Source organism: Elephantulus edwardii, unplaced genomic scaffold (genome assembly GCF_000299155.1).
Source record: "Elephantulus edwardii isolate Elephantulus edwardi_28Jun2011 unplaced genomic scaffold, EleEdw1.0 scaffold00004, whole genome shotgun sequence".
NCBI lineage: Eukaryota > Metazoa > Chordata > Mammalia > Macroscelidea > Macroscelididae > Elephantulus > Elephantulus edwardii.
The window spans coordinates 10,660,827-10,668,722 of record NW_006399754.1 but is presented as its reverse complement, the minus strand read 5'-3'; the positions used below and the strand labels follow the sequence as shown (position 1 = coordinate 10,668,722).

The 7,896-nt window shown below is 43.3% G+C and overlaps 1 pseudogene; it reads right to left on the bottom strand.

Moving 5' to 3' along the window:
- LOC102858669 overlaps nt 1-2,796 on the bottom strand; it is a 135,311-nt pseudogene extending 132,515 nt beyond the window's left edge.
- Nucleotides 2,797-7,896: the final 5,100 nt, after the last annotated feature.

Below are 7,896 nucleotides of genomic sequence, written 5' to 3'. Positions count from 1 at the left end.
CTATCCATGAGCAAGGGATATTCTTCCACTTTTCAAGATCTCTTTTTGTTTCTTGTAGTAATGTTTTGTAATTTTCTTGGAAAAGGTCCTTTGTACTTCTAAAACCTGGGTGTGCAAACTTGACTGCTTACCTACAAAGGTTCAGATCCACCCAAGAAGTGGCTTTGAAGAAAGGTCTGGTGCTCTACTTCCATTCTCCTTACTTATCGGCCATTGAAAAACCTTCAGAATCACAGTTTTGCAGTGCATTAAGCTCAAACCGACACAGTATAGCACTCCTCAGCCCCGCCACACACACACACGTTCGACATCCTACTTTGATGAGTAATGACAAAAGAGTAAAAGCTTATGAGTAGTTATCTAACATGCTATCCTTTGATAGTCTCTCCTGACTTAGTTTGGGCCTAAGAAGATCGAAGAAAATGAAACGTGTATTGGAAATACTTGGTCCAAAAGACAACTGGGACATACGAACCTTGGTCTGCATGAGCCTGAGACCAGATGAACCACATGGAGTCCAACTCCTACTACCAACCACAGTGTACAGGACTGCACTAGATGGTCCTGGAGAGAGGCAGAAAAAAACGAGGAACAAAACTCAAGACCGTGAGAAAAGATCAGGATTTCGGATCTTATGGAGACCAGTGAACCCCCATGATGATAGCTCCTGATCTCCCATATTGAATTCATTTCCAGTACCTAATTTTTAGCCAAACAATAAGGTTCTCACCACTGGGCCAAATGGCAGCCTAATGATAGATGATGAAGAGATTGAGATTGTTAAGAGTTTCAGTTTGCTTGCCTCTACAATCAACACTCTTGGTACCAGCAGCCAAGAAATTAAGAGACTAATTTAATTGGAAAGTCTGCTGTCAGAGACTTCTCCAAAGTACTGAAGAGCAACAATATCGGTCTGCAGACTAAGGTGCACCTGATACAGGCCATGGTCTTTGTAATTACTTGCTATACATCAGAAATCTGGACAATGACTAGAGATGATAGAAGGTGAATTGATGCCTTTGAGCTGTGGTGCTGGAGAAGAGTATTTAATACACCATGGACTGCTAGGAGAACAAACAAGTTCATCCTGGAGAGGATGAAGCCAGACTGCTCCTTGGAGGCAAGTTTCTGAAGTTTCATCTGACATACTTTGGACATTTTGCAAGGCAAGACCAGTCCTTGGAGAAAGACATCATGCTTGAGAGGGTGGAGGGAGAGTGGAAGTAGCTGTGTCAGAGACAATAAGATTGGCACAGGATAGAGCAGGGTATAGGGCTGTTGTACATGGGGTCACTATGAGTTGCAGGCAACTCAACAGCACATAACAACAACAACATATGGTGAATTAATACAACACCAGGGAGCTTTGGTGACCTAGTGGCAGGAAGTTGTGCTGCAATCTCAAAAGCAGTGTGAAGCCACTGGCTGCTTCACCAGAGAAGGATGGGTAACCTCCTGTGCAATTTACTGGCTGTGAAAACCCGCTGGGAGGATCAGTTATTGCTCAACTGATACACAACAAACAAGTCACCAGAGCTCCCGATTGTGACTAGGGGATGGTTTATGGAACAGACTGAGTTTCCATTCAACAATTCACACACATTTTGTTTTATGACATTGACTGTAATTCTCACAATGTAACACCACTCACCCTCTTTCCTTCCTGTGTTTTCCTTTTCTCCCCCTCCTTTCTTTCCTAACTCTCCCTGCTATCTAAACATTCTCTTTGGGTTCATGCTGCCTAACCACTACTACCGACCACGGCGAATGGGACTGCATTAGAAGGTGCTAGAGTCTTTCTCCAGCCCAAGCTACTGGGTGATGTGGTTGATCTGCTGCAGGTTGGGTTCCAGGAGGGAACAGGCATCCAGGCTACCTGTCACTCAGATCTTAATGTTTGTCTGCTTTCTCCTTCGGGCCTGCTGCAGGAAGGTGTCTGTGTTGCATAATATCTCCTGGAGTTTCCCTTGCTGTCTGCTTCCTCCACCTGATTCTGTAGCAGAGGCTGCAGCTTACACATGATCTTGAAAGCAAGCTGCAGTCTCAAAGTGACAGATGGTTGTTCAGCTAAACTCCTTCCCAAAGGGAACTCCCAGAGTGGGCCCCGCATCACCTGGGTGATCCTCTTTTGGTTTAAGAGTTTAGCATTCTGCCCTAGATCTATCTACAGAGTTTTGTTGTGGGCTTTTTTTTCTTTTTTAATTATGCAGATTTCACACATACACACTTTCCTTCACTGACGTGCTAAGCCCACCATTACCCTCTGTTTTCAAGTCTTTGCTAGGATCTTAGTTCACTCAGCATGACGTTCTCCAGTCTCCCCCAACTTATGTAGTATTTTTTTCAGAATTGTTGCTCCTGAGTGCTGCGTAGTTTTCCATCATGTGAACATGGAGTCATGGTGTCCTTGTCTTCCTCACCCAGTTTCTCCTTGTGCACCTTCACAGCAGCTGGGGGAGCAGCACTGGGCTCGGGTGAGGCCCCCCCCCAGAACTGACTTCCACCCCAGTCCCCACCTTGCTCCCTGAAGAGCAATCTCTGGGCCGCATTGGGCCAGGTTCACAGTATGCCCTGTCTCCATAGAACTCAGATGGTAAGGGGAATGCAGGAATGCCCCAGAAATCAGCACCTGGTCCAATTCCCAGCCCAATTTGTGGCCCACTTAAAGCACCCTGGAAGCTCAGCTAGGTTTAGGGAATCAGGTGAGCCTGGGTCTGGCCCAGGTCCTCCTGGCCCTTCATCGCCGTCTCCTGGTGGGGGTGAAAAGGTGGAGTTAGCCGTCAGGAATCTTGCCATGGAGAAGGAAGTCACCCCAAGCCTGAGGAGAGAAGGGCTTTCAGAGGAACTGGTGGTTTGTATTTATGTTTTCTTGATTCTCCATGTGGAAGATTGCTTCAATGGAAATCATGTTATTGCACTAAAAGATGACTTCAGAGAATAGTTAATTGTTGTGTCGAGTTGGAACCAATGCGTAGTAGTTTTCAGACGCAGTGAATCGCATGGGAGGAGATTGCCTATCCATCTCCCTCAGAGCAGTTGGTGGATTTGAACAAAGTGCCTTTGGGATTGCAGCGTAGCTTCTTGCCACTTTTAGTGTGCCCATTTCAGCCTCTTAATTCCTAGATCTGTGAATCCCAGCTATTGGAGAAACAGTTCCATATACTGGATGCTGGTGTGGAGCTCATACAGCCTCCTAGAGAACATTGGTCCCACCTCGCAATGTATCACCACCACATTGGCACTGTCATTGTGTCTGTCACCCAAGCAGATATATGCACACCCATGTATATTGTGACTTTGTTCACAATAGCAAAGAGTTGGAACTAAGTGCCCATCAACAAACAAATGGATAGAGAAGCTATGATATATTCACACAATAGAATACTACGCTGCATTGAAAAACAAGGAACTCGTGCAATATTATTTAAAATGGGTGACCCTGGAGGACATTATGCTGGGTGAAGAATTTCAGTCACAGAAGGACAAATACTGCATAGTGCCACTGTTGTAAAACAGGACTGACATCAGGGATGGGGGGAGACTGAGAAAGATGAGTTAAAAAATGTATACTGCATTGAAATAGATGAAGGAGAAAACTGTTTAAAAGGGATATGTGATTAGGTATTTTTGTCATAACAGGAGCCCAGAGCAAAGGCTGCATGGTGGAGTGGACGTGGAGGGAGGGTTTGTAAAACAATGAAAGGATTTTTCTTTCACTTTTCCAAGAGGGAAGTGTACTAGGGAGATAGGGTCGGGAGGGGAGAAAAGTGCAACAATGAGTTAATGGAAATCCAAAGTCTCTGTAAATTTTCATTGAAATTAATAATAAAAATTTTTTTTAAAAAAAGAAGGCCATGCTATTGTTCTACCAAAGCAGTTGCTTCAGGTTGATAAGGAATATGATTGTTGTTTGTTAGGAGGCATCAAGTTGAGTATGACTCACAGAGATCCTGTGAACAACAGATCTGAACCCCATGCCATCCTCAACCTCTGACACTCTCAAGTCCATTGCTGCAGTCACTATGTCAATCCACCTGGTTGAGGGGCTTCCTTTCCTTCACTGTTCCTCTCCCTTCCTAAGTATGATATCCCTCTCCAAGGAGTAATCTCTCCTACCAACATGCCCAAAATATAGGAGACGAAGCTTCATCATCTTTGACTCCAAGAAGCACTCTGGCTACACTTTCTCCAAAACATATCTGTTCTTTTGGCCATCCATGGGATATTCAGTACTTTCTCCAAAACCACAGCTCATAGGCATCAATTTTTCTCCTCTCATCTTAGTAATTGTCCAGCTCTCAGATGCATAGCAAGTGACTGAAAAGACCATGGCCTGAATCAGGCATATCTTTGACCTCAAGTTGGCATCATTGTTCCCCAAGAATTTGGAGAGGTCCCTGTGCAATATGTCTCCTGATCTTGTGGATCCAAGTAAGATGAAGTCATTAAAAGTCTTAATCTTTTCTCTATTATGATGTTGCCTATCAGTTTAGTGGCTAGGATTTTTGCTTTCTTGATATTGAGATACAATCCGTATTGAAGGCTGTAGTCTTTAGTCTTTTGCAGCAAGTGCTTCAAGTCCTCCTTATTTTGAGTAAGCCAGGTTGTGTCATCTTTATAACAAACGTTATTGATGATCCTTCCTCCAATCCTGATGCCACATTCTTCACAGAGTCCAGCTTCTTGAATAATCTCAGTGTACAGATTAAATAGGTATGGAGAAAGGATATAACCCTGATGCACACCTTTCCTAATTTTAAACCATGCAGTGTTCCATTGTTCTATTTGCACAACAGCCTCTTGGTCTAGGTAAAGGTTTTGCATGAGCCCAATTAAATGTTCTTGAATTCTCATTATTCTCAAAGTTAGCCATAACTTGCTATGACTCATACAATATTGGTGATTCCACAAGCATAAATTCATTACCATACTTCATTTGCTCTGAAGTGAATCATTTCATCTGATGTAATGCTATGTGGAATTCTATAATGGTAAATAAGGCTTTCTGTACTTCCATGATGGTGGGCTTAGCAGAAGCATTGCATTCAAGAAACACAAATCCCTATCTATAGAAAGCATCTATTGCATTAACAAAACACTACCCTTTCCATAATAGAAGCAGTTCAGTTCCACCAATAAGCCCCCAGTTTCCTGGCTGATCACCCTGGAGAATGATTCCATATCAGGAATTCAGTGTTGGTCTCTGCTGCTGGCTGATGCTTGTTTGAGAGACTGATGAATCCAGAGACGACAGGTGAAGTCACAGATTGTTGACCTCAGAAACTAATTGAGTCCAAATCTGCAGAATCAGAAGGAGCAAGCCAGATGCAGCCTCCAGATTAAGACTCTGGCTTTGCCAGTGTCCCCAAACACTCCTGAGGAGACTTTGACATTGAAATGAAGCTGTGACCAGATGAATGGTGGTGTATTACACTTGAATCTTCTTAGATAAGATCAGGTCTGATCAGACCTCATCATAGGAAATAACATCATCATTGCATAAAGACCAAAGCAGAAAAATCAACGTGGGTTGCACACATTATCACTCATCACGAGAAAGAAGCAAGCTCTCTCTGGTTCATAGAAATCACAACCAAGGTTGGAATTCATTTTTATCTGCATCTGGAGAAAGACACAGATGACTCAAAGGTAACTGTTCATCCTCTCTTCCCTTCAAACACTCTCTTGCAAGGAACACAGGGCTGTGGTTAAACCCAGGCCCTTTGTCCAAGAGTGATTACACTGTTCTCAGTTTGAGCACGTCCTTTCAAGACTAAGATGCTTTTACATATATATTAAATACACATGCATACACACACAGCTGTACATATATACAAGAATATGTATTATATTGGGTGTCTGCTTAATTTCCATAGCTAACATTAGTTTTCCTTGCCATGAGGAGCCTTGGTGGTACGGTAGTTAAGAGCATGGCTGTTAACTGAAGGATTTTCTTTACAATCTCTAAACAAAGTCAGTGAGTGAAGCCATTATTTTGTTGGAATAAAATGAAGTTCATTTTGGAGCACGGATTCCTCTAGAAGGTGAAGGTGCCATATATCATGAGAAGTGTAGGGTCAAAGGATGAGAGAGGGAACCTAGGAAGGGAAGCAAAAAAAAAAAAAAGGAAAGCGGAAGGAGGTTGATTCTCAGCTCTCTGCTTGTGTTTCCATTTATTCTTCAGCCTCACTGCACCCTCCTGCTCTTAGAAGAATTCAGGCTGACTCTCATAGTTAGACATAAATACCTTTGCATAACAGGACAGAGTTAATAATTAGTTATGATTAGCACCATATTCAACCACTTTGTGGGCTATATGGGATTTTAGAAGCTGGATTGGGGATTCAAACACCCATCTTACTTGTTTCTACAGAAAAATAATTAATGTTCTAACTACCTGGCTTAGATTTTATTAAATCTCATTTGTGGCCTTTTGTCATTGTAACAGTAATTAATGTAATAATATTTTTTTTCACAAAGCATAAGAAAATAGAGAGGTGTAAACTGTAACCATCCACAGTTTCACTTTGGAAACACACCTATTTGTTCACTAGGGAGGGGCACGGTGCTGTTAACCTAAATCTGTGTGTTTAATCTTTCTGAGTACATAGCTGTAACTCATTTCCAAGTTTCCCTTGAGGTCATATAGGACCACAGACCAAACACTAATCAGTAGAATTTGAAAGAAGTTTCATGCACAATCTCAATGAAAACTGCAATTTTGGGTCTTCTCCATAACAAATTTCTCCCAGACTCACCTCAGTGCAACGTTCTTCTCCCAGCTGGCTAGCAGAAAAGCTATCTCCTTGAAACCTGTAAAGCAGTATTAAAGATGGAAGTGTCTCCTATCACCTGGACCCTGCAATCACTTTGTGTTGACCAACTGTCCATCTGCCCAACAGTGCTAAGAAAGATAATCTACTCTCATGTACCTCCAGTCTGTGCATTTCTTCATGTGTTTTTCACCCATTGAACATATTCAATCATTGTTCTTTTGAATTCTTTGTCAGAAAGTTCCTTTAGACTTTCTGGCTTCAGGAAATTCAAAGCTATTGTGTCTCTTTTTGGGGGGTGATATCTTGCTTTTGGGAGTGAGGTAGTCTGCTTCTTTCAGGTCACTGCTGTGGTAGAGTGTTTCGCGCCTGAGATGCTAGCTGGCTCTTGATCTGATGTCACTGCTCCAGAGGAAGGTTGGGCAGGGACACAAGTAGATACACACAGGGTGGGTGCATGTGCAGACACACACTTGGGAGGTGGGGCGGGAGAAAGACGCACACACAGATGCACACAGGAGGGGAGTGCGGCTGAGAATTCACTCAATTTCCCGCTGGCTTCCTTTGTCCTACTGCTGCTCCTTGCTCCCTGCTGTGACTCACTGTTCCCCATCCTGACTCCTGCACCCCACTGAGGCTCACTGTACCCCACCAACATTTGCTGCACCCTGCCAGTTCTTGTGGCTTCCATGGCTTTCAAATGTCCACATTAATACGCAGCAATATTTTGAGAAGCACCTATATATTTGTGCTCCCTTTTTGACCTGAGGCCTGCAAGGCTGAGGGCCTGACAGCAGTTTTCCCCCTAAGAACATGAGTGAGCACAGAGGAAGCCTATTGTTCCTTTCTGGAAGTAGCTTCTCACCTCCCATGAGGGGCCCAAGACATCCCTGCTGCCTGAATTAAGGATCCCATGTGACCAGGCTTCACAGCAGTTTATTCCTCAAAGTACCTATTTAGTTGTCTGGATTGGCCGGGCATAGTCACAGTGCAGAGCATAGTCCTGATTGCTTTTCTTATGTTGAACCATCCTTGCATACCTGTTATGAATCCCACTTGGTCATGGTGAATTTTTTTTTTATGTATCGTTGGATTCTATTGGCCAGGATTTTATTCAGGATTT